Source organism: Copadichromis virginalis, linkage group LG3 (genome assembly GCF_057382275.1).
Source record: "Copadichromis virginalis isolate Kocher_CV1m ecotype Utaka linkage group LG3, C_Virginalis_male_GT1.1, whole genome shotgun sequence".
In the NCBI taxonomy this organism is placed as follows: Eukaryota; Metazoa; Chordata; class Actinopteri; order Cichliformes; family Cichlidae; genus Copadichromis; species Copadichromis virginalis.
The window spans coordinates 28396875-28423840 of NC_140620.1; the positions used below are offsets into that span (position 1 = coordinate 28396875).

Genomic DNA, 26966 nt, shown 5'->3' on the forward strand with positions numbered 1-26966 from the left:
AACAACAACAACGAAAAGGCGCTCTCTCACCCAGGAAACACACAGTCGCAGAAAGAGAGAGAGAGCATCGCCCTGTAACCATGGCAACCGTAACGCTGCCGCCTGGAACGACAGAACGTAGCTGTCAAACAAAACCCAAACAGTCCTGACCCGCGACAAAATGAAACAGGAAAGTACCGCAGTGTAATCCATTTATTTCAACAAAGTAACTGTATTCTGAATACCACCTTTTTAAACGGTAACTGTAACGGAATACAGTTACTCATATTTTGTATTCTAAATACGTAACGGCGGTACATGTATTCCGTTACTATATATATATATATATATATATACACATACACATATATATCACTAATTAATAAGCAGCTGAATAAGTAGAAGTACGGGGAGATGGCCACAGACAGGAATGAGCTCAATGAAGCTACTCACCCACTGCAGGACCGAAGAGAAGCACACTGAAGCTTGAAAAAAGGAGAGCTTGGAAGCCCGACATTGTTGACCGAGCCCTAAAGTGGGAAACCACAGAATAAGAACATTTTTCCTACAGCATCTTTTACATTACACTGTCAAGAGGCATGGTGGGGAGATGGTGAGTCACACAAAGCCACCACAGGGAATAGCAACTCCAATGATTCAAAAGGTTTGAAGTTGTGTTTGACTTACAATTAGGGCTGCCACGATTACGTCAACTATCAAAATCATTGACAACTAATTTAATAGTCGACGCATCGTTTGAAGCTTTGTAAATTCCCGAAAGACGTAGGAATAAGCAGCAGGACTTCAGAGTTTAAAAATGGACTGAAACTGAAGATGGCAGCACTGGATGTACAAGGATGCTTGCTGCCGTTAAACGCAGAAGAAGAAGAAGAAGCAGTCTCCAGAATCATAGCTGTGTCCAAATTCAGGGGCTGCATCTCTCAGAGGCTGCATTTGAAGGCCGATTACAGCAACGCTACGAAGGCTGTCCTTCACTTCCCCAGATTTGAAGGATCGGTCAGGTGTGTCCTTTGTGGCCCAACCTATCCCAGGATTCATAGCCAGCCAATTTCAGTTTCCAACAATGGCAGCAGCTACTTGGTTTTAATATTACTCTTATTACTCTTTCTTGGTCACAAAATAAACATTTAACATATTTTCAGGCGAGAATGTAACTGTGTAAACTTCAAATAGCTGCTCAGTTTATCAAGACATCACATAATTGCAAAAGTGCTCCGATGTTTTCAGTGATGAGCTGGCCAGGAGGTCAAGTTGCACTTGAGCCGACAAGAACAGCGAACTCCCGGCACATCTTTTTCAAAACCCCCGCAGTCTTTCACTACTCAGGTTAAACATGATATATAAGTCACTTAGATAACTTAAAAATGTTACTGTTTGGCTTTCAGTATTTCAGTATTTTTTTTTTCCTGAGTAAATCAGTTTGATTGTAATTAAAGTTATAGTTTTCACACAGCTGAATAAACGTCAAGAAGGAAACTGATTAAACAGAAGTGTGAGATGATCGAGAATATACTCCGGTGTCCTGTTATATTTTAGACAGCAAGGAGCAGACGGCTGAGTTTATTAAACTTCACCGAAACAATCTGCAAATTTCATTAAAAGTTTAATAAACTGTCATCTTGTGTTAATTTTTTGTTAGCACATACCTTAACTATCCTTTCAGCTTGTTCATGGCCAAAGATGTCCACCAACAGATTAGGTCTGTAATGTTTATTATTTTAATGTTTTTTTTTATGTTTTTTGCCATTTTTTTCTGCATAAAGCTTTTAACTAACTTCATTTCTTTTCATAAATATAAAATAGTTCTTACTTTTTAAATTTTTAACCCTTTAAACACCAGTTTGTTTGTCCACTGCCCTAGCTGGAAGACAACCTCAAATCTCACAATTTTATATATTTGCATTGCTACTGAAATTTCTTGTATTATTAATAGTAGAGTCTGGGAAATGTTATTGATTCACGTCAACACTGATTAAAATGCATTGTTATTTTTGTGCAGGGAGAGTAAAAATGAACATCTCAGTTTGTTTGTGGCCATTTAGCCAAGAGGAACAATTTGGTGTATAGTGTATATTATTGACATTATTAAGGAGCTGATGTTGAAAAAAATATAAACCTCTGGGAAGTTTAAGTCCATTTGCATTAACAGAACGAAAATCGTTGACAAAAGAAAAGTGAAGTGGCCACAAATGGCCAGGATAGAGCCCAGAGGGTTAAACACTTCAAGCTGTAAGCTAATGATAGTTATATAAGAGCAGATGCTGGTGCAATAAGCTCTACGTTTTATGTCTAATGGATGCATGATCTGATTAGTCGACTAATCGCAAAAGTAATCAGTAACTAGTTGACTATCAAAATAATCGTTTGTGGCAGCCCTACTTACAATTTGATTCAAGTTATAAAGAGGTTGGTTTAATAGTGATGTCCATGCATCTATTCGCTTCTGCTTATCCTTTTCAGGGTCGCGGGGGGTGCTGGAGTCTATCCCAGCTGTCATAGGGCGAGAGAGAGAGAGATGAATAATAAAAGTAAGGGACATTATTCTGCTCTTACATACAAATTAAAATACCACTGCTATGGCTTACCAGGGGGTGGATGGGCTAATAAGAGAAGAGCGATCCAAGAGAATCACCTCAAGTCACACTTGGATCTGAGCTTTACACACACTCCCACTAAGGTGCAGTTTAAAACACACTGAAGAGGAGATCAAACAACCAGGGCCCATCCACACTCAGTTTCTGAATGGAAAACACAAAAGATATGATTTAAATCACCAAAAAAGAATAACAACTGAACTCTTGCTGCATCAAATTCATCTGCTGAAACAGGCCGATGACCAGTGGCTCTAAAGAGTCTACTGTAAGTGATGTAATAAAAGTCAAAAGAAATGTACTAGTTAGTTATTCACAAGCAAAATGTACACAAAACAATAAAATAAGAACCAGTTTAAAATAAACAAAACCAAACTATGTGATTTGGTTTTGTTTATTTTGCAATTTACCTTAAAGAAACGGAAAACATTATGACACGATGGCCTGGGTGACTGAGAACCTTTACAGACATTATGAGCAGTGTTGCACACATACATGCAGCTCAGATTGTTTTTGAAGTGCCTCTAAATGCAGTCAAGCTTTTTAGGGTCCCTAAGCGAGAAGTATGAAATGAAAAAAAAACAGGGTAGGAACAATGCAATATAATGAAAAGCGCTAAATAAAATGATAGCTCATTATCGGCTTAAGGCAAAGCCTCCGAGGACATTCACAGGTCACATTTACTTTAGCCATGCAAACTGGGTTTGCACTCCTGTGCACCCAGGCTACTCACGCTGTTTATGTGTAGTAACTACATAAACTGTAATCTACTACCAACAGTCAAGATCTTAACCCCTTTTTATTTGTTCTTGTTTCTAATGTCTCTGTAAAGCACTTTGAATCACCTTGTTGTTGAATTGTGCTATACAAATAAACTTGCCTTGCCTTGCCTTGTGTGGTGTTCGTATTTTTGTTACACAGCCAGTGTTCATGGGTCTGGTGGACCCGCTAGAGTTTTGGCTTTCCAAATTAACACTATCAAACAATTTTATGTTAAATTACTCAACAGATGTTTACTTCATCCCAATTACAAGACATATGAACAGCAAACATGGTTAATTTTTTCCCTTTACCTTTGTTAGATCACATTTATGAATTAATGTGCTTCTCGTTTTTCTTTTATATAAAATGTTATAAATAAATCAGTTATAATCAAGTGGAGTGAGTGGAAAGACACAACACATTTACACGTGAAAAAATAATTAATTGTTTAATTTTTCTTTTGAAAAAAACTGAACACGGGTCTCACAGACCCGAACACCATACAAGGGTTAAATCAAAATAACACCGCGATATTCAAAACAGACACAGAATATTCAGCGTGATACTCGAAAATGTTAGTCTACCACAGGTGGGACTAATGATCTGACCAATTTCTCCTTTTTTCTACATACACTAAAGTGAGTCTGTGTCCTTTGAGGACACGAAGAAGAAAATGGCGACCTAACTTAACTTTCGGTTTCATTCTGACGAAAGGTTCTGTTCGGCGGCTCTAAGCTTGGCTAATTTCAGCTCTGATATCAATAACGTGACTGCATGACTATTTTTGAATTAACGTTTGTCCGTTTTTATGTAGCTGTAGTTGAGTTTAAAACAACTGACACTTTCTGCACCGACGGATGTATTTTTTTTTTCTGATATGAAGAAGAATCGAAAACGTTTTCAAAGTTTCAAACCCTTTTAAAGTTTTCGAATATATGTACTAAGTTTAACAACATCAATTTTAAACTTTTTTATGGTGTAACATTACGCTACAAAAAAGGTCACCGACGGTATATGCATGCAGGCGTCTTCAGATGTGCGCTGATTACTTACTGCGTATCTGCAGGTCGGAAACAGAAGAAACTCGGAGTCTGCAAAAGGACAGACAAACTCTGAAACTGCTCTCCGATTTTCTCCACTTTACTCCACAAGAAGTCCAAAATATTGAACTTTACGGAAAAGACAAACAAATGTCGACTATTCTTCCGACAACGGAAGCGCTCGCCGCTCACGCCCTGTAGCTACGTCACGACGGGTTTTTTTTAATTCCCTTCTAGACGACTGTAGTCTGAAACTCACTGAAACAGATGATGAACGCAATGAAAAACGACCGATCGTACCGTTTAAATATTTTTCATAACCTATTAAAAATTTACAACAACCGACCTTAGTGTTCTCCTTCAGGTCGATTAGCTTAGAACTTTGTTTTATCGCTTCTCTTTGAACAAGATAGAAATTTAGTAACATGGCCTTACAAACCCAACAGCGACATCTTAAGAGATCCACAGCTTATGGCTCTTCAATGGGGTGTCACAGGGTCCACAGGAAAAAAAAATTGTAAATGTAAAATAATAAAATAAATATTCTTCTGTAGCAATAACAAAGTATAACATAAATTATTCTGTAGTAATTACACAAGAATATCCAGTATTTTTACCTTTAGAAGATAAATTATTGAAATTAAATAATGATTTTCAGCAAGTTTAGTTATTTTACAATGTAACGCAAGTACATTGTAAGTAACTGTATTTAAAATACCTAAAAATGAACAGTAATTAGTTACTCTACTTTTTCAGTGGAAAAGTAATTTAAATAATTTAAATATAATTTAAATACACCCAACACTGGTTTTAATCTTTATTTAACCAGCAAGTCAAACTCCACTCTCCCAGCCCTTTTCAGACACCGCTTCCTGTAGATGTCTTTTATGGCAGTAACTGGTGCTCCTGAGTGAGGTGAGGTGAGGATGATGAGCAGCAGGATCCTGCAGATCATCTTCTCCCTGTGACGATAAAATTTGATTTGAGGAAGAACCTTTTCACACACACATATATATGTTTTAAATAAAAGTATAAAAAACTCAGCAGAGCTGAATCTTGTCTCACATGAACTTTCTCATCTTCTAAAACATTTTGGCTGCTACCCCTCAGCCTCTCAGCAGCTGCACTTCTGGTAAATGTGAAAATCACAGGTGATCTCAGAAAAGTTGACTCTGAACTTGAGGTCAAGATCACAGGGATTCAAACTCATCTCAGAGCTGACAACCTGTCTCTGAATGTGGACAAAACAAAAGAGATGATTGTTGACTTCAGGAGAGCACGGAGAGATCACTGCCCACTTAACATCAATAGATCCTCTGTGGAGGTTGTCAAGAGCACCAGATTCCTTGGTCTCTATCTGGTGGAGAACCTCTCCTGGTCCCTCAACACCAGCTCCATAACCAAAAAGCCCAGCAGCGTGTCTACTTCCTGCAGAAGCTGAGGAAAGCCCATCTGCCATCATCCATTCTTACCACCTTCTACAGAGGGACTGTCGAGAGCATCCTGAGCAGCTGCATCACTGCCTGGTGTGGTAACTGCACCATATCGGATTGCAATACCCTACAATGGATAGTGAGAGCAGCTGAGAAGATCACTGGAGCCTCTCTTCCCTCCACTAAGGACACTTTCAGCACCCGCTCCATCTGCAACGCCACCAGCACTATGGAGGACCTCACACACACTTTTCACCCTGCTGCCTTCTGGAAAGAGGTACCGGAGCATTCGGGCCCTCACTGCCAGACTATGGAACAGTTTCTTCCCCCAAGCCGTCAGACTCCTGAACACTCAGTGACTGGACACACACACACACACACACACACACACACACACACACACACACACACACACACACACACACACACTCACATCCATTGCACTGTCTTGTGTCTGTGTCGCCCTGTTCTGTCTAGTGTTGCACTGTCTTGTCTTGTTTTCTTAGCAGTTTTTTGGCACATTGCACTTTACGTAGTCCCGTGTTTTTCTATTATATGTCATATGTAGCACCAGGGCCTCGGAGGAAAGCTGTCATTTCACTCTGTACTGTACGACTGCACATGGTAATGACAATAACAGACACTTGACACTTGACAGAGTCTGCAGCCACAGTTTCAGTGCAGCTCACCAGCACATGAAGAGTTAATGGTCGTCTATGATCCAAATCATGATCATTGTTCTGTGCACACTTTCAGCTACAAGATGTAAAATTGTCTGTTGACATCAGAGTGAAGTGTGTTGTTTTGTTACTCCAGTAACATGTTTAGATGTTTGCAGGCTGAGTTTATCTGTACCCGTCCTTGTGTTTCTCCGTCTCTGGCAGCTGTCTCTGCGAACCATGAGCTCCTCTCTACGAACCTGGAAGAACATGTGAAGTTTTTTCTTTTGATTTTACCCGGTGCATTTCACTCACTGACCTGCAAGATAAAAACAAAATATCAGTGTAACAGATTTTCATTTCATCAGAGCTCACAGATAAGTTGAGCATTAGCCAACAGGGGGCGTTTCTCACCAGAAAATAAATGAGGCAAAATTAAACAGGTCACGTGATCGGTGTTCTTTAAAAGTTCCTTTCAGACTCACTGGTTTATTTGAAAGTTGCAGGTTAGTGCAGGAAAAACAGGTTAGTTTGCTGCACTGTGATGAACTTAACAGAACAGTGTGTGACTGCTGCACAGTGGCTGTGGCTTCATGCTCAGTTTGGTTACATCAAGTGTAGCAGAGATGAATTTGCAGTTAAGCTCATGATGCTTAGATTCACTGAATTCCACCTTCATACCAGCTGAATAGTGTCTAATATAAAGACAGCATAAACAATTTACTGTCAGTGTAGAGGATGGAAATCAGCCTGTTCAACTCATAAAACATCAGCTGACATCTGGTTGAATTCACTTGTGTAAATCCACAAAGAGCAGCAGGTCAGCTGATCACAGCCTGTACATTCAGAAAATCTACTGAAGCTCTCAATAGAAATTATGTGAGTCATGATTCTTTTCCAGACACTGAGCCATTACAACTGATTTTAGGGTTCCTCCACCTGCTGAATCCACTTCAACCCCTGACTCCTCATTTTCCTGTTTAGAGACAAATTCGCCCTCGACAATGTAGGCAACAGAAAATAGAGCCACTTTTTATTTTCCTTCTTTTTCTCTGCTCATGAGGCAGAGCTCAGCTACTTTTTACTTTCTTACTCTGAGTACATTTCAGAGCCTGTACTTTTTCACTTTTAATTAAGTAAAGACATTGAATCAGTACTTTAACTTTTACTGGAGCATTTTTTAACACAGGTATCTGTACTTCTACTTACGTACAACATGTGTGTACTTTTGCCACCTCTGCGTATCAGCCACATTAAAGTCTCCCTCTTCTGTGGTGCCGCCTTTACAATGTGTTAAAGTCTTCTTTATAATGATCTTGTTTCACCTCTGAGGGGAAATTTTGATGCTGGTCCTCTGTCTGTTCACTGCCTGCTGGAAACTTACCTGCTCGCTGCTGCTGCTCTTCCTCTCAGCTTCCCGGAGTAAGTCTGAAAACTCACCCGCCTGCCCTCCTGTCTGCACCTCTGCTCTGAAAAAGGAAAGGAAAGGTTAGACATGTTGTTCTTCTCCTCACTCCACCACACACCTGGAGAAACCCCCTCTCTGCAGCACTTGGCCTTGACAGCACAAGGTCCTGGACCACGTTTACATGTCTTCATAAGTTAACAGATGTGAAGTATTTTCACATACGGCCCTTAAAGCTTTTGTTAAAATGCTCCACAACACTTGGTTCAATCTGGCTTTATGCAGAGAAATGTGTGATGTTAAACTGAACCATCAGCTGATGCAAATGTTTATTATTAAACTCCTCGCCTTCATCTGTTGGAAGTTTAACAGGTACACGTCCCTCACTCATCCTCAAAAGCAGATGCAACAGATGCTCCTGCCTTGGTTTGAAGACACCTGCATGCATACTTAGAAAATCCATCTGTACATGTCAGTAAGTGTCTCACATTATCATTATCTGCACAATATTCACCCATATCAGCCAAATCAGCCTCAAACTGTTTGTCGATTCCACCAATCAAAACTCTGTTTCTGGGAAAAAGTCTTCATGCTGGTTTATGAAGTGTGTAAGTATCCTCCCTCTTTAAACAATGACAATGTTTCACCTCCAGTAGTGACAACATTACACCTGCTTATTCCCCTGCAGCTTTGTTATTCACACTGCCCAAACCTACCAAGTGAGCAGGGTCATGATATCATTTATGTCATGTGTTTTCCACGATCGCTATGAGACACAAGTGGTCAGACTCTGAGTGTTAACACATCTTATTTCATCCCCATCACACAAAAACACTCAGCAGTGCGCGCCTGTTTTATGCTTCCCACATCAACAGTTTCTCCTCTTGTGCAACAGACTTGCTGTGATCCAGGGAATTGTGCACCACATCATCATTTGCGTTACGCAGAACAAAGTGCACTTTATTCTGCTTGAGCCTGGAAGCTGATAAAGAGCATTCACTAATGTGTCGTTAATTCAAACTGGAAATGTAAGGCTGGAAACCTGTTTCAGAAATTCTCTGGATTGCACCATGAATCTCATTTGTTTCGCTGTTTAAAGGAGGGAAGGTGTGTTTAGATGATGCTTGCTGGTTGTAACAACCAGTATCCCCTGACACCACACCCTGAACCCACTGCTCCACTCCTCCCCTGCAGCCGAGCACAAACCACACTGACCACATCTGTGATAAAAACTAGTGAAAAACTGCACATCCGTGTTGTTTTCTGGAAGTGGGCGTGGGCGATGATTCTCGGGCACCGGGCGTACTGGTGGAGGCTTGGTGGGTGCAGAACCATACGATGGTGTGGTAACCACAGCCGACGAGACTGGACCAGATGGCAACGTGGCAGCCGCAGACGATGGAGCAGATGGTGGAGCAGGTGGCGGATGAACGGGCTCACCAGAGCTTTCAGCAGAAGATGACAGCAAGTGAACAGGGCTGGGCTAGAGAGGGACCTGGAAACAGAGCTAAAGGCTGAACAAGTAATAGAGCTAGAAACTGAACTAGAGACTGAACTAGAGGCTGAACTAGAGGCTGAACTAGAGGCTGAGCTGGTGATAAAAAAGGAAACTGAGCTGATAAATGAGCTAATGGCTGAAACCAAAGTTGTAGTGGTGGTGGTTGTGATGATGGTTGTGCTGGTGGCTGTGATGGTTGTTGAACTTGCGACTAATCAGGTAACTGACTCTTAGCTGCTCTCCTCTGGGGAACAGGGATGGGTACTGGGTCTGGCCGAACACCAGCCATCCCCACCCAAGGAACAGATACGGGCGCAGGGACGAGCTGGGTTCTTCCTGTCTTTATTCTGGGAGCCCATGTAGGTGCAGGAGCTAGCTGGACCTCTGCTGTTCCCACCCAGGGAACGGAAACGGGTGCAGGAGTCGGCAGGGTCACAGTTGCCTTCACAACTGGAAGTGGAGAGCGGAGCTCAGGAGCAGAAACAGTAACTGGGCAAACTAGGTTAATGGTGCCAAAGACAGTTTCAACTTGACACCGAGGGGTCACTCTGAATAATGTCTTTAGAGTTCAAACACACAGTAGCGGAGTCATCTGATCCAGGCGATACAGAGTCCACGGAAGACGAAACAGTGTTACTGTTGATCTATTTTTACTTATTTATTTATTTGATGGATCCGCCTTCCCTCTGTGTTGTCCATTCTCACCTGCTGGTAAGCCTCAGTCCTGAACTCCTCCTCCCTGCATGGTTGAATATGAAGTTGCTTCCCCTGTCTGGATAATAAATCTTGGAAGCACATCTCCTCCCTCTTTTTAGTCTAAAGAACCTGTGCACCTGACTGTGTTAAACATATAAATATGCATTAAAGCCACTAAAGTGTCTTATAGTCCCTGTTAACACATGCCTGCTGACACATGATACACAGTCATGTGTCATGTTTAACATGACACATGTAGTCATGTTTGAACACAACCTGAAACCTGTTAATGTTCTGATTTAACAGCAGATTTCTCCACATGCAGGACAGAGAAATTCCAGCATCTGTCACACAAAAAGTGGAAAATATATTTGTTTGACATTTTAATCATAATAACAAAGAAATAAACTGTTGGTAGATCCACTTTTTACAACGAATCATCCATCAGTAAAAATCTAACTCAAATCAAATACAACAAATTCAACATTCATAGAAAAAAACTTCAACCCTGCAGGGATCAAACATCTGATCAAACACCAGGGTTGGACACAGACTTTCTAATCTGACATCACAAAGTTATTCTGAAGCTGTAAATCTAATTAAAAACTCCCCAAAACTACTAAGAGAAAACCCTTAAAAGGTTCAGTGATAGAAGAAAAATCCTTCACATATAAAATCAACAGAGGTTCCTGATAAATAGACTAATAAACAGAGAATAGCTGAACAGTTTCTGTGACACAGACGTAAAAATGCATAAATGCTCCATGATTTTCATTTCTATCCATCTTCTATCCATGACAGGAAGCACTCAAAACGTGCGGCTATCCTAAATGGGCGTTCTTAAAGTCAGCAAAGAGGCACAGAAAAGAAGACCAGACACCAGCGAGGGAGGATAAGAAGGACAGACGCAACAACATTGTCATCCCCTATGTAGCCGGTGTATCAGAGAAACTCAGGAGAGTTTTCTCCAAGCATGACATCCCGGTGTATTTCAGACCCAGCAACACGCTCAGACAGAAACTGGTTCACCCAAAAGACAAAACGCCAAAACACAGACTTAACAATGTGGTGTATGCTGTACAGTGCAGCGAGAAATGCTCAGACCTCTACATTGGAGAGACCAAACAGCCACTTCACAAGCGCATGGCACAACACAGAAGAGCCACCTCCACAGGACAAGACTCAGCAGTCCATCTGCATCTTAAGGATAAAGGACACTCTTTCGAGGATGCCAATGTTCACATTTTGGACAGAGAGGACAGATGGTTTGAAAGAGGAGTGAAAGATGTCCACTATGTCCACTGTGAGCGACCATCTTTGAACAGAGGCGGGGGTCTACGACACCAACTCTCTGCCATCTATAATCCAGTTTTGAGATCCCTTCCCAGACGCCTTAATGCCCACTCACATCCTGGGCCATCTGATCTCAGGAATTCGCATGATAAGGTGGGGCCAGGTTTCACAATGAACACACCCGAAACTCTGGCTGATTGGGACCCACACCCAGTTTCACACCTTGGCTCAGGCGATTAGAGGATCATCAGGGGGTCCTTTTGTCCCTCTGTGGGGGTCACTCCCACTAGGTTTATATCTGGGACTCTCCACCATTTGACCTTAGAACTGAAGAAGCTTCTCGGATGAGAGGTGAAACGTCTTCAATCAACTTAAAGAAGTCCAGAGGCTTTTCTTTGCAAGCTCCTTTGACTACGATGACCTGGATGACTGAGAACCTTCACAGACATATTCTATCCATGATCAAACTTTTCATCTAAAAAATGACATCACTCTAGATATTATAATAATAATAATAATAATAATAATAATAATATCAAAAACATCAAGGATTCAGTTTTTTTGTTACATTTTAAAGGTTCAAACCTCAAAGACATTAAGTTTACAGTCACATATGATCAAGAAAATCAACAATCTTCACATTTCAGAAACTGGAACCAGCTTTAAATGTGACTAAAATAATGATAAAACAATCAATTCTCTAATCATTGACTAACTGATGAATCACTGCAACTCCAATATATTGTTGCATTTGACAACCCACTACAGCAACTACAGAATAAAAGCACTAACCAGACTGATGACAGATTTCAAACATGCTGAATATGAAGAGTAGTATCATTTAAACTCACATGATTATCAGCCATAAGAACAAATTCAGGTTTATATTGATGTAAGGTATATAAATGTAAGTACAGTTTGAATCAGTGCAATATTATTTTCACACATTAAAGCCTCATTTAGAAAACTACACAAGTACATATAATGGTCAGGGATCAACATGAACCTGTCTTCTCTGTTTGACTTTAATCAGCTCTACAGTGGCTCCAGGTCCAAGCCAAAGTCCAGCATAGAGCGGCTGAGTGAATGTGGTCTGGACTCTGTGGAGGAGAGTCATGGTTTCAGAGACGCTGTAGAAAGACAGAATACCTGCTCTGTCATCCAGGTACACTCCTACTCTGGAGGACCGAGGACCTGAGAGGACAGTTCGGACATTGTTGTGCCAAAATTTATAACTGTTCATGTCACAATCTAATGCCCAAGATTTGTTATTGTATCCAAATACACATTCATCGCCCGTCCCTGCTCTGCTGATATTCTTGTATGCGACTGCAACACCAACTCCTCCCCCTCTCCACTCCACCTCCCAGTAATAACGTCCACTCAGACTCTCTCTACTCAGGACCTGACACCATCCAGTGAATCTGTCTGGATGAACAGAATAAGACTGTTGTTGTTTCATTCTTGTTACTTTTCTGTTCCCCTCAGATAATAACAGACATCTGTTTGCTGTGTTTGGATCCAGCGTGATTTCATTTGAATATTTTAAGAATCCAGCTCTGGTCTTTGGCTCTGGTGGTGACAGTAAAACATCCACTTCAGTGACTGTCAGTGAGATGTTTGTCCATTCCTCTCTCAGGATGTCCTGTAGTTTATCTCTGGTCTCTGACACAGCTGCTGTCACATCCTCAAAGTAGCTCAGAGGACGAATATTGATGCTGGATGAGTGTGTAGACTCACTGAGTGCTGACAGTGAGGGGTAGTTGTGTAGAAACTGGTTGTGATCCTCTGTGTGTGAGAGCTGCTCCAGCTCGCCGTCTTTCCTCTTCAGCTCAGCGATCTCCTGCTCCAGCTTCTCCTGAAGCTCTTTGACTCAACTCACTTCAGTTTCCTGCTGGGATCTGACCTGCTGCTTCACATCAGAGCTTCTTTTCTGGATGAGACGGATCAGCTCAGTGAACATCTTCTCACTGTCCTCCACCGCTTTATCAGCAGAGCCATTGATGGCCTCCACCTCCTGTTGAAGCAGCTTCACATCTTTCTCTCGCTCCTGGATTCTCTGCTGGATGTTTAGTCGTCTCACCTCGAGCTCCTTCTGCTTCTCAGTCCTTTCTGCTGCAGCTGGGACTGTTTCATGGCCTTTATGTTCATCCACTGTGCAGAGATAACAGATACTCTGCTGATCAGTACGACAGAAAATCTTCATCACCTCATCATGATGAGAGCAGATGTTCTCCTGGAGCTTCTTGGAGGGGGCCACCAGCTTATGTTTCTTTAATGGAGCTGCATCATAGTGATGTTGGAGGTGTTTCTCACAGTAAGAGGCCAGACAGACTAAACAGGACTTGATGGCTTTCAGCTTCCTCCCAGTGCAGACATCACAGGCCACATCTTCAGGTCCAGCATAGCAGTGATCAGCTGGAGCAGCTTGGAGTCCAGTCTTCTTCAGCTGCTCCACTAAAGCTGCTAACATGGTGTTTTTCTCCAGGACAGGCCTCGGTGTGAAAGTCTTCCTGCACTGAGGGCAGCTGTGGATTCCCTTCTTGTCCTCTTCATCCCAGAAACTTTTAATACAGTTCATGCAGTAGCTGTGTCCACAGGTTGTAGTCACCGGATCCTTCAGTAGATCCAAACAGATGGAACAAGAGAAGGTTTCTCGGTCCAGCTGAAGTCCTTTCTGCGCCATTTCTCCTCTCAGTGTCAGTGACTGTGTGAGTTTCTCTTCCTTATAACTGAAACTAGTCTGAGCTCTGATCTCAACAACATGTTTCTGCAGTGAATGGAGCCTGTCAGCTCTTACACGTCACCACATGTTGGTTACACCCATCTTCAAAGTGCAGATTTGAAGGGGAGGGAACGAGGAAACACGTGGACAGAGAGGAGGTGCTGTGTTTAAGAGCAGGAAGAAGAGGGAGGGTTATCAGGCTGTGCTTCACTCCAGGAAGAGGAGCAGTTTGAGAGCGATACTGTGTGTTTAACCCTTTTTATTTACTGCTCACATCAACTTTTAAGCTTGTTAACACTTTCTTCTATAGAAATAAACTTCAGTTTAGAAATGTCAGAGTTCTCACTGAAGTTAACAAACAGTCCTTCAGTTTCAGTCAATGCAGGAGGATAATGATCCTAAACATACAGATAAGACAGCCACTGACATGATGCTTATGTTGCATTTAAGTTTATGTTCATTTCAATTGTTTCTGTCCCTCAAACACCATCAGAGGTGAGAGGGTGCAGCAGGTGTAGTAGTTGGTATATGAGGCAGTAAACAAATTAAAGGTTTTTCAAACACATTCATCTCCACAAAATGTGATAAATGTTTGACAGAAATAATGAAAAGAAACTCTGATCCTTCTTTAAAAGTTTTTTTCTGTTATTGCAGTCGAGGTGATCACAACTTCTACAATCATCTTGAGCAGGGACGTGGCTAAATACTGGTATGTGTGAACCAGTCAATATTAACCCTTTACTGACCAAGTATTATACAGACTGCCTTATTTGGTTATTTTGGCTGTAAAAGGGTCAGAAATCATACTATAAGTGAATGTTTTTGCTCCTTTTCTCAGAATAAACTCCACTTCCAATATCTGTCATTTTACATTATTGTATTGTTATTACAATGGAACAACAGCTTAAAGTGGAAATAAATGGACTCTGTTTTTTCAGATATTTAGTTAATTAGAAACTGATATTCAGCAGGAAGAAAATGTAACACGACATCAACGTTAAATATGAATTACAATAAATATGTACAAAAACGTTTTTTAGCCTGGGCCACTCAGGTTTTTAAATCTCCATGCCTTTTTGGGGGGCATTGCCACTTCTCCACACCTGCGTCTCTGCTCCGTGCGTCATCAATTCTTACTTGTGATTGGACCATTGTTACTCGTGCTTTCTAGTGATGCACCGTAAAGTTTCGTAAAGCACATCTTCTCATCTTCCAGTAACCGTCTGAAATGTCTCTCTTGCCCAACAGGTCGAGGAGCTACAGTGGTGCAAATCACCCATGGTAACACCTAAGAGGAATTGACTTTTCTTTTTTCAGACAGCAGTAGCTTGTGAACAGTTTGTGCTACCATAATACACCAAATATCTCCGTAAAGCGCAGCTTTTCTTCTTTTCAAATCCTTTCATATTATATTAATAACATACACAATGACGGAGTTACAGTCATTTAAAGAGCGCATGTAAAATGGGCCCACCAGTGGATAAACAGAGCGCACTGATATGAATGGCAGCATTTTAGAGGATTCATTGTAAACATGGCTGAACAGGATGGTGACACTACTTTGATGTGACGGACTACAAATCTATTCTCCACTCATGACTCTGTGCTGAGTCTGCATAATAAAGGAGGGTTTGTATGAAGTAGAAACTTTCATATAAAACATCTCTGTTACCAGTTGCTTCGTGTACAGGTTGATGGAGTGGAGGGTGATTTTCCAGCATCTGTGCTGAATAAAATCCTTTAAGTGCTGCAGGATTTGATGGACTGCCTCTGTGTGATTAACAAAGTGAAAGAATGTTTCATCTTATCTGCTTTGTCACAAATGGTTCTTTAACATCTTTAATGACTGAGCCTCAGGTTTGATACCTGAAGGCTCCAATATTCTTAGACACTACAATGGGTCAACTGACTATTTACGTTGCTTTGGACGGTAACATTGTCTGGTTATCCAGTTGGAATGAGGTTTGCAAATGTGAAAAGGGTTGATTACATTTACATATTGCATTGATATTAATTACAAGGCTCTGACTGGCAGCTGACTATGGAACGCCAGGACTGCCATAATGAATTAATTAAATACACCATTAAATAATTAATTAAATGTGGCAATAATTAATTAATTACATGTGTCATAACTATTTATTTAATTAATTAATTCCAATTTTAATTAATTATTGCCACATTTAATTAATTATTTAATGGTGTATTTAATTAATTCATTATGGCAGTCCTGGCGTTCCATAGCTGACTGGCAATCACCCTGCTGTCCATTATTAAAGCTGCCATTTATTTAACAATCATTCAACTTCACCACTTGACTGATTCCCATAAATGCCCACATGGAGGCGATAAAGTCAAACACAATAAATAAACTGCACAGCAGTCCACTGATATCTGACGTCCTGGCAGCTCATGAACCGATTGTCTCATTTCCACCTTAAATCCATCTCAGCTGGAAGAAAGAACAAAGAGGCTGAAGGTGGAAACTGTGGGATTATAATATTATTTTATGCCATGTTAGACCCCTAATTAAAGATTGTGAATTATTATGTAGTTTTAGTTTGCATTATTCTCCTGAATTAGAAGAAGGTGATAACTATTGCATTTGTTAAACTGATTTGCATTACATTAGACTGCTGATTTATTGTGAATGAGTGATATTGTTTTATGATGCATTATACTGCTGAGTTATAAGAAATACTGTTCACAGAAAGTTATCGCCTTATTTGTCTGATTAGAAGAGAACAGAGTGTGCTGGAGTTTTCTGCCCCATCTCAGCAGGAGCAGATAAACATGGAGCCAAGGTCGTAGCTTAGGCGCTGTGTGAGAGAAAGCATGTGAATGTTTGGGCTTTTATGATTAGGTGGGGGCCACTAGAGGCTATAAGAGTTTGATCAATGCTCCACCATTTTGAGATCTGATGCTGTCTGCGTACGTTGTCCATCTCCCACGCGTGTGATCATTAAAATCATCGTTTGACTCAACCCAGCCGGACCAGTGTTGTTATTGTGGTTTTTCCTCTTGTATCCATCCCCAATATTTGAATCCGTAACAGTTTGGGGGCTTGTCCTGTGGTATTGGGGTGGAAGTTGGAGGTTTGGACGGTCCGAGGTTGTCGAACGGACAGGCACGAGCCAGTGGTCTGACATGAGTGGGCATAAGCCTGCTTATACAAAGGTAAGGCACTACCTGTTGAATCTATTTCCAAAGTGTGCCAAATTGGACATGATAAAATTAAAGTCTACTCACTGAAATTACTGGTAGATGTCTGTTTTGATTTTGATGAAAAAATCTCATGAGTTAAAGCAGTTAGAGTCTGCTAAGAAATTGAGTTAGAGGCTCAAGTGTTTAATGCAGTTAGAGGCTGCTAAGAAATTGAGTTAGAGGCTCAAATAGTTTGGTAGGGAATTGGTCATTTTGTGAGTTAGAGGCTCCATTGATCACTAGGTTGCACCTGCCTCAGTCACACTCTTGTTTCGAGGAGTTGACTGCTGTTTCAAAGTGTTATAAATTAGTACAGGACGGCAGTTAGAGGCTGCTAAGAAGCGCATAGCCCGGAGGTTACTCTCCCTCCTGGCCGTGGACGCGCGACCTTGACCTGTCGGCGAACAGGGTTAGTTCAGTTTGGCTTAACTGTGAGGTACAGGGCATCCTGGAATAAGCTAGGAGTTAGAGTCACCTTACTGTGTTAAACGGTATCTGCGCTTTTTTGGACACTGTTAAATTGAGTTAGGGGTTTTAGAGATTAGGCCAGATACAGTTAGAGTCTGATACTGGTTAATTGATTACAAAAAAGTTGGACTTTCTTCGGTTGGACCCGTTAACTTAAATTTGTCGAAATTGTGTAGGCGCTAAATCTGTCAGGCCTGAGAGTAATTGTAAATATAAGACGTCTTTATTATTATTATAATAATTATTATTATTATAATAATAATAATTATAAAAACCAGTAAAACCAGTAATAATTATTACTGGTTTTAAACATACATATTAATGGAGGATTGTGGCGAAGAGTGTGGATAGAGGATGTGAAGACAGCTTTGCAGCTGCTGGTGGTGAGTAGCTGTGTGTGTGACAGGAACTCTGCATGCCCATGAAAGGCAACTGCCTGACTGTGTGAAGTATGCACCAAGAGAGAGAGAATAAAATCTAGGCAGATGAAGCGAATGGATGTTTTCAGAAAAGAAATACTAAGCGAATGTTTTAGTGTTTTAATACAGGTGGATTTCTCTCAACCTGGAAACTGAGTACAGCGGAAAAAAAGGATAATAAATTAAAGGAATTGGGACGACAGACAGGCCAAGCTTTGGCTCAATATTACAGCTTGACCTCACTTTGTCCGCACCTGGAAAAGAAGCTTAAAGGACATCTTCTCCTCCAGTTATCGGTTACCATCACTGGAAATTTTCAGGCAAGTTTTTGGCTGAATTGTTATTGGCACCATGTGTCCCTGAATCTCACAAGCAAGCTCTAACTCCTGGCTGAAGACATGGAATGCTGTTATTTAAGGTGGGAAATCAAATTTTGGGAAACAAAATAAAAACACACACACAACCAAAGAAACGTATAAGAAAGGCACGTGTTAGAGAAATGCCTCGTTTGAGAAAAAAAGTTAAAATAACCCACCTACAAACGCACACACACGCAATGAAGAAACAGCTTACATTCATGAACACGTGAAGATTTTCCAGCAAGGTTAAAGCAGCGAAACTTAACATAAACCTGTTGTTAAATGATCAAGTTTATCCACTACTAACAAATAAACTTTCTGGGTTCCAGGACAACAACTTAACTTCAAAAAAAAGACACTGGTCTGACCAACCAGTGATGACACGACAAATTTAGTGGTTAAAAGATTCAAATTGTGACATGTTTTCTGCTGATTGATTAATACAAATGATTACTAAATGAAGGAAAATCCCTTTTTTGGCTTTTAAACATGATCTTAAGAATTTTAACATGTACCTGTGTTGTCCTGTCAGCTTGGTGGGTTATGAGTTGATTATATAGTGAGAAAAAACAAAAAAAGGGGGAGAGAAGGCTGACACAGGGCCTGGTCCCGTTGTTTCTCCCCTCTCTGAATAACACAGCCAAAACAACATAATTTTCCTGTTCGTCCTGTTTTGTTTTGTTTTTTCTCTTTATGCTTGATTACAGGCTGCTTTGTCGGCCCGGAAAGCTGAGGCTGACCTGGACTCCTGCTCTCCCCTCTACCATCTTTGCTCTCTCCTCTACCATCTTTGATGTGACCCTGACCAAATGCTACAGCAGCTGGACCCACAACAACAACCTGAAAATGTCAACACTGCTGCAGGAAAACGATCTCATGCAGCGGAGACAGAGAGCGTTAAATCCAAGGCCCGTTTCACTACACGGGGGAGATTTCCAGACAGCTTCAGCTGACAGAGCTGTGACGAGACGCCCATTAAACCCAGATGAAAAGTGAGGCCGAGCAAAAGAATGCTGACCTTAACAACGTTGCATTAAAACTGTGCAGAACAGTGACGGACCAACACGGATGATCGGGCAGCAAAAAGGGCGTGCCAGAGACAGGAGAAGTAACTGAGGTCAGGAGGCACCTCAGAATGGACGAAAGCACCAGAAGAAAATAAGCTGAAGGCACAGGTGTCGGGGCTCGGCCAGGAGCTGACCTCTGAGAAGAGCCGAACAGCAGAGCCGCAGAAGGCCGTGGAGCAAAGCAAGGGAAACATCAATGGACTTCAATCTGACGTGTACGGAAAAGACTCTGAGGTTTCTGCCCTCAGTAAGAGCTCAAGACATCAGAGCAGAAACTGAGCATGGCTCAGGAGGAGCTGGCTGATAATCAGGCTTGGAGTCCCAGACACAGGACTTGAAATCAGGCCGGAGCTTGCTGGAGTAGGAGGTCGCCAAACCTGACGAAAAAGCTCCAACAGCAGGACCAAGCCCTGAAGGAGCTACAGAAGCAAAAGGGTCAAGTTAAGGAGGAGCTGGACAAGGAGAAGATGCAGGACACTGGAGAAAAGGACTGCCTCAATTCGGGCCAGAACCAGTATGGACAGAACTTTGAGCAGCAGCACCAATGGACGCAAACAGACTGAAATAGAGGAGGGCAGGACCCCAGGGCACGCTTCAGGCCGTGGTTTACCCAGAACACCAGAACAGGAAAGTGATGAACACAAACACACACAAACACACACGTCTACATGCACTGACTCAGAATGAAGAGAAACACACATATGAACACATATGCACTCGTTGATTGAGTGAGAACTGACACACACACACGCACACAAATCGAAATGCTGATTCAATTCACTGAGAAGTGATCCACACACACACACACACACATGCACACGCTTGTGCAATGAAGAGTGATACACATGATGCAATGAAGAATGCTTTACTAACAAATGCTTATGCTGACACGCAAAATGCTGCACACAAACATCCAAATACAGAATCTGTTACAACAACAAGAAGCCATTGATTGTTTATTGGTTAAATGCATTTCATGTCACCCAGAGGGCATTTGTGTAGATTTAGGGGACAAGGTCTAAGGCAGTTTGGTTATGAAAACAATGTCTGTGCGTGATGTCTGTTTATGGCTTAAGGCCTCCACTGAATTGTTTACTGTGCTTCACACAGCCTGATAAGGAGCAGTGGTACAGAGTGAAAATGATGAATTAACGGTGTGAGTTTTATTTTGGAGCGCCACATTTTTGTGATTGAGATTTAATTGAAGGAGGAACACACTGAAAAAAAAAAAAAAAAGAAAAAGAAAAAAAGGGGCCAGCCCTTGGAATTACGTAAGCATCTCGCGTGTGTTTAACACAATTGCCTCAGGCTTTAAAGATCTGTACGAAATCCAACAACTCAATTTGTTCTCATTGAGATGACGCGATACAATCTAATAAGAGTGGTTAGTTGCTGAACTCACGGAATTCACAACACCGCATAAGATTTCAAACTACAGGAAAATCACTGGAGTTATAAGAGGCAGACAACGACACACACACACCATGCATGCTATTGCTATTTATTGTGGATTAACCTGTCAAGGGCAAGAACAAAAGAATTCTGCCTCAAATCATAGCTTTCCTGTATTTCCTACATTGTTGGCATGCTGGTTAGTGTACGGTGGCCCCTAGAGACAAAGCACGTACAAACTCCAAAACACTTGCAAACTCCAAAACACATGCAAACTCCAAAACACATGCAAATTCCAAAACACTTGCAAACTAAAAAACACATGCAAACTAAAAAACACATGCAAACCCCAAAACACATGCAAACTCCAAAACACATGCAAATTCCAAAACACGTACAAACTCCAAATCACATGCAAATTCCAAAGCACAAAGGAAGTGCTCCAGGACGCTAGGGGCAGTGTTGAGCTCGATTTGCAAAATAAACGGCAAGTTTGTCTGTATGGGACGGTCTAGTCCCAGGTTGCCTAGCAACCATGATACTAACCGCTGGAAACTCATGCAACTTGGTTTGACAGAAATGAAGGAGAACATATTTTGTTCATTTGTTTGTTTGTTTCTACAAGAGCTTTGTGTGATGTGATAAGTATCTGAGGCTGAGACCACAGGACTGTAAAACATGATTGTTGGGCTTCATTTCTGTACTGAACAGTCATTTAAGATTAGCTAGTAAATAACAATTAGCTGATGTTGTTCATGAGACTAAAGTCATATCACTTTGGTAATGTAAATATAATATGGCCAATATTATAGTTATTATATTAATCATTATTAGCTATTACAGCAGTGAACATGAACTCTGTGTCAAATACTGAGCTTCAGTACAGATTCAAGTTGCAGTTATTTATATGTCTTATCACCTTAAATCTTCACTCAAAGACAAGTATCTTTGACAGTGCATATATACAGTGGGGCAAAAAAGTATTTAGTCAGCCACCGATTGTGCAAGTTCCCCCACTTAAAATGATGACAGAGGTCAGTAATTTGCACCAGAGCTACACTTCAACTGTGAGAGACAGAATGTGAAAAAAAAATCCATGAATTCACATGGTAGGATTTGTAAAGAATTTATACGTAAATCAGGGTGGAAAATAAGTATTTGGTCACCTCAAACAAGGAAAATCTCTGGCTCTCACAGACCTGTAATGTCTTCTGTAAGAAGCTTTTCTGTCCCCCACTCGTTACCTGTATGAATGGCACCTGTTTGAACTCATCATCTGTATAAAAGACACCCGTCCACAGCCTCAAACAGTCAGACTCCAAACTCCGCCATGGCCAAGACCAAAGAGCTTTCGAAGGACACCAGGAAAAGTATTGTAGACCTGCACCAGACTGGGAAGAGTGAATCTACAATAGGCAAGCAGCTTGGTGTGAAAAAATCAACTGTGGGAGCAATCATCAGAAAATGGAAGACATACAAGACCATTGATAATCTCCCTCGATCTGGGGCTCCACGCAAGATCTCATCCCGTGGGGTCAAAATGATCATGAGAACGGTGAGCAAAGATCCCAGAACCACACGGGGGGACCTGGTGAATGACCTGCAGAGAGCTGGGACCAAAGTAACAAAGGTCACCATCAGTAACACACTACAACGGCAGGGAATCAAATCCCGCAGTGCCAGACGTGTTCCGCTGCTGAAGCCAGTGCATGTCCAGGCCCGTCTGAAGTTTGCCAGAGAGCACATGGATGATACAGCAGAGGATTGGGAGAATGTCATGTGGTCAGATGAAACCAAAGTAGAACTTTTTGGTATAAACTCAACTCGTCGTGTTTGGAGGAAGAAGAATACTGAGTTGCATCCCAAGAACACCATACCTACTGTGAAGCATGGGGGTGGAAACATCATGCTATGGGGCTGTTTTTCTGCCAAGGGGACAGGACGACTGATCCGTGTTAAGGACAGAATGAATGGGGCCATGTATCGTGAGATTTTGAGCGCCCGGGCAACAAAGGAGTGGCTCCGTAAGAAGCATTTGAAAGTCCTGGAGTGGCCTAGCCAGTCTCCAGACCTCAACCCCATAGAAAATCTGTGGCGGGAGTTGAAAGTCCGTGTTGCCCGGCGACAGCCCCAAAACATCACTGCTCTCGAGAAGATCTGCATGGAGGAATGGGCCAAAATACCAGCTACTGTGTGTGCAAACCTGGTAAAGACCTATAGTAAACGTTTGACCTCTGTTATTGCCAACAAAGGTTATGTTACAAAGTATTGAGTTGTATTTTTGTTATTGACCAAATACTTATTTTCCACCCTGATTTACGAATAAATTCTTTACAAATCCTACCATGTGGATTCATGGATTTTTTTTCCACATTCTGTCTCTCACAGTTGAAGTGTACCTCTGGTGCAAATTACTGACCTCTGTCATCATTTTAGGTGGGGGAACTTGCACAATCGGTGGCTGACTAAATACTTTTTTGCCCCACTGTAGGTGTATCATATATAAGAGACAAATGTTGTTCCTTCAGTATGTTGGCATTACTAAATTTGGCTCATTGCTTACATATATTTATAAAAAGAAAATGTACAAGCTGTGATAACTGTTTCTGATAAAATGAAGAGTAGACTGATATATGAAATATTCCTTTATTGGGTGAGAAAATCAGACCATGTCATAACTGCTTTAAGTCATACAGAATAGATATCAGAGCCTTAAACAGGCTGACTTCTGCTAAATGGGTCAAACTGGGCAGAAAGTATCCAAACACATAACATCCTTATAGAATATGATGTAACACTATAGATCAACTTAGCTCAGAATATATAAAGCATATAAACAATTACAGCAATATGATGCAACAAACACAGCAGTACTACTAATCCAAAATACTCAAAGCTTCATAGAACTGGAACAAACATTTATTTGTAGCTCCATTCTGCTGCTGATACATACTTTAGGTTTCTGAACATTAAACTTGTTGCTGCCTTTCATAGTGTGTAACTTGAAGGCCCTGAGTACTTTCTCCCACACTGAAAACACTGGAATGATAAAATTATTTGAACATTACCTAATAAGACTGATTCAGGACAGACAATTAGTTATTTTAAACTTTTCTAGCAGTCCTTCACAAACAGGGAACAGTCTGTCTATTCTCTCCATCTGTCAGCTGCTGCTGGCTCTTCCTCCTCCTCTTCCTCACACACTGCTGAGTTTGTCCTGGTGGATCATCAGGGGTGCAAAGCCTCACAGATGATGTGCAGCAGTGGGTCCCTCAGTCTGTCCTCACTCTGGACACTTGCAGTTGTCACGCATGGAAATCAAATGTGTGATAAGCTGCAGGATTCAAACACAAGTGTAACTTATAAATACATGTTCATACTTTTATTCCACAATCAGAGAGAAAGAAAAAGAGAGAGAGTGCAGGACAGACAGACAGGTGACAGTCTCAGGTGTATACACTGCTACAAAACAGCACAAGAGAAGGAGGATTTAGTGTTTGTGTTATTACGAAACAGATGGTACAGTGGACACATGTGTGACTCCTGTGACTGTGTGCTCGCTGCCTCTGCTTGCATAGTGAACAGCTGTTCAACTTTTCCCATGAGTTCATCTCGGGTGGTTTTAATATCTGCTTTAGCTTCTTCTCGCAGCAGAGATATGTCACTGCTGATTCCTTTATGTATACTAGCCAACTGGATTTTAATGCTTTCCAAACTGTCTTCATACGGTTTCAGTCCTGCACCTATTTCTGCTCGCAGCGTTCCCACAGATATAGGCGCTTCCTCCCCCATCTCCACATTAGCATTAGCTTTAGCTTTAGTTGCCTCGCCATATTCCCCGCTCGAGATGGTCGAATCGATGTCTATGGTCTTTTGTGTGTATTTTCTGGTCTTCTTAGTATCCATTTTAGCGTGGCTTCAGCTAACCAAGAATTAAGTAGTCTGGACAAATGCAATATTTAAAAATAATAAGCGGAGCTGAACGCACCCACTACTTCACTCCATGCGGCCGGAAGCGGAAGTCCCAAATTGACAGGCAAACACTTTTAAATCTAATCTAATCTTGTCCAAAATCATCCTGGCCAATGACCATAACCCCCGTACATTATTTAAAATTTTTAACTCTGTGGTTAACCCTTCCCCGGACATGCCTTTAATCTATTCTCAGGCTCTTTGTGAGCGATTTCAAATTCACTTTTTAGAGAAGGTCTCATCTCTTAAGTCCTCCCTTCTCCCTGTTTTATATCCTCTCCCCATTCCTGAGTGCATTTCAACTTTCCACCAGTTTGAGCCTGTGTCACTTTTGACACAGGCAAAGTTGTTCAAATGAATAACACCAATACTGTGCTTGACATTCTTCCATCTCGCTTAGCTAAGGACTGTGTTGATGTAATCGGACCTAGTATCCTATTTCTTATGGACTTTTCCTTGCTCTCAGGCTGTGTTCCTTTGGCCTTTAAGCATGCTGTAGTCCACCCGATTCTTAAAAAAAGAAACTCTGATTGTTATGACCTTTCAAACTACAGACCGATCTCTAAGCTTTCGTTCTTTCCCAAGATCCTGGAGAGACTAGTTCTCTCCCAGCTCCAGGCGTACTTGGACACGAATAATATTACTGAGAAATTTTAATCTGCCTTTAAGCCATTGCATAGCACTGAAACAGCGTTGGATAGAGTTCTTAATGATATTCTTGTAATCACTGATACTGGACGCTCTATGGTGCTAGTTTTACTGGACCTCTCTTCGGCCTTTGATATGGTGGACCATAACATTTTATTACTAAGACTTGAGCACACTGTGGGTATTAGAGGCACTGCCTCTATTTTGAACTTACTGACGACCTTGCTGTGTCCCTACACTACTTTCAAGAATGCATGCGGGAGGTCAAAGAATGGTTCCTGAGTAATTCTCTTGTTTTAAATGATAAGAAGACTGAGATTGTGGTGTTCAACAGTAAAATCCCTCGTGCCCAACTCTGTGCTGCCCTAGGTTCCTTTGCTAGCTTTTCTTGTGACTATGTCAGTAACTTGGGTGTACTGCTGGATAGCTCGCTCAAACTCAATAAGCAAGTGTCTGCTGTAGTGAGATCTAGCTTCCACCAACTGCGCCTTTTCTCTAAGGCTAGGCATTATGTTCCGCATGAGGACCTGGAGAAGCTTATTCACGCTTTTGTGAACACCAGGTTGGATTATTGTAACTCCTTGTACTACGGTCTTCCCTCTTCTCTTCTTCTTAGACTGCAAACAGTCCAAAATGCAGCAGCCCGCCTCTTGACTGGCACCAGGAAAGTTTGCCCTATTACTCCTGTTCTAGCTAGCTTGCATTGGCTGCCCATAAAGTACCGTATTCAATTTAAAATATTACTCCTTACATTCAAAACTATTAATAAATTAGCGCCAAGTTATCTTTTTTTTTTTTTTTTTTGCTTGTCCCGTTTGGCTCTTTTGCCATCAGAATTATTGTCTAAGGGCAAAGAAAGATGCCCAACGGATTTACTTTACCAAATTGACCATCCCAGCCTTGCCATAATGGTCCATTTGATTCACCTTTTATTGTTTATTTTATTTTCACTTGCTGAATACGGGACAGACTTGACTGGGGGAAAGAAAGAGAAACAGCTGAGAAGGGCAAAAAACAAAAACCAACAGAATAAGCAGAGAAAAAAAATACATATATCGATCACCTGGATCACCTGTTGAGAAAAAAAAAAGAAAATAAGCAGAAGAAAACGAGAGTAATAGAATAAACAACATCACAATGATATATGGGAATATGACAGTAAATACTAAATATTAAACATTATTGTGCAGCACGTAAGATCGACAGCACACAGTGTGCTTTGAGGTAGGAGCCAAAAAGGGTGTAGTTTGTGTGTGTGATCACCCGTGTGTACACCTGTGAGCATGGACGTGCTTGTATTTAAAAGGTTCCTTCATGTAATGATCTACCAGAGGG

The 26966-nt window shown here is 41.4% G+C and overlaps 1 protein-coding gene, 1 long non-coding RNA gene and 1 pseudogene across 3 annotated transcripts in view; 1 reads left to right on the top strand and 2 right to left on the bottom strand.

Annotated features, from left to right (window-relative positions):
* LOC146713915 (uncharacterized) overlaps window positions 1-26966 on the top strand; it is a 163307-nt gene that overhangs the window by 33573 nt on the left and 102768 nt on the right. The window lies entirely within an intron of this gene.
* On the bottom strand, window positions 448-4575 carry LOC146713916 (uncharacterized). The gene is made up of 4 exons (XR_014918760.1): window positions 4407-4575; window positions 2586-2738; window positions 2384-2490; window positions 448-509 (listed from the first exon to the last, which is right to left on the bottom strand). It is a non-coding gene; the product is annotated as an uncharacterized LOC146713916 (long non-coding RNA).
* LOC146713917 (tripartite motif-containing protein 16-like) lies at window positions 12336-14177 on the bottom strand (annotated as a pseudogene).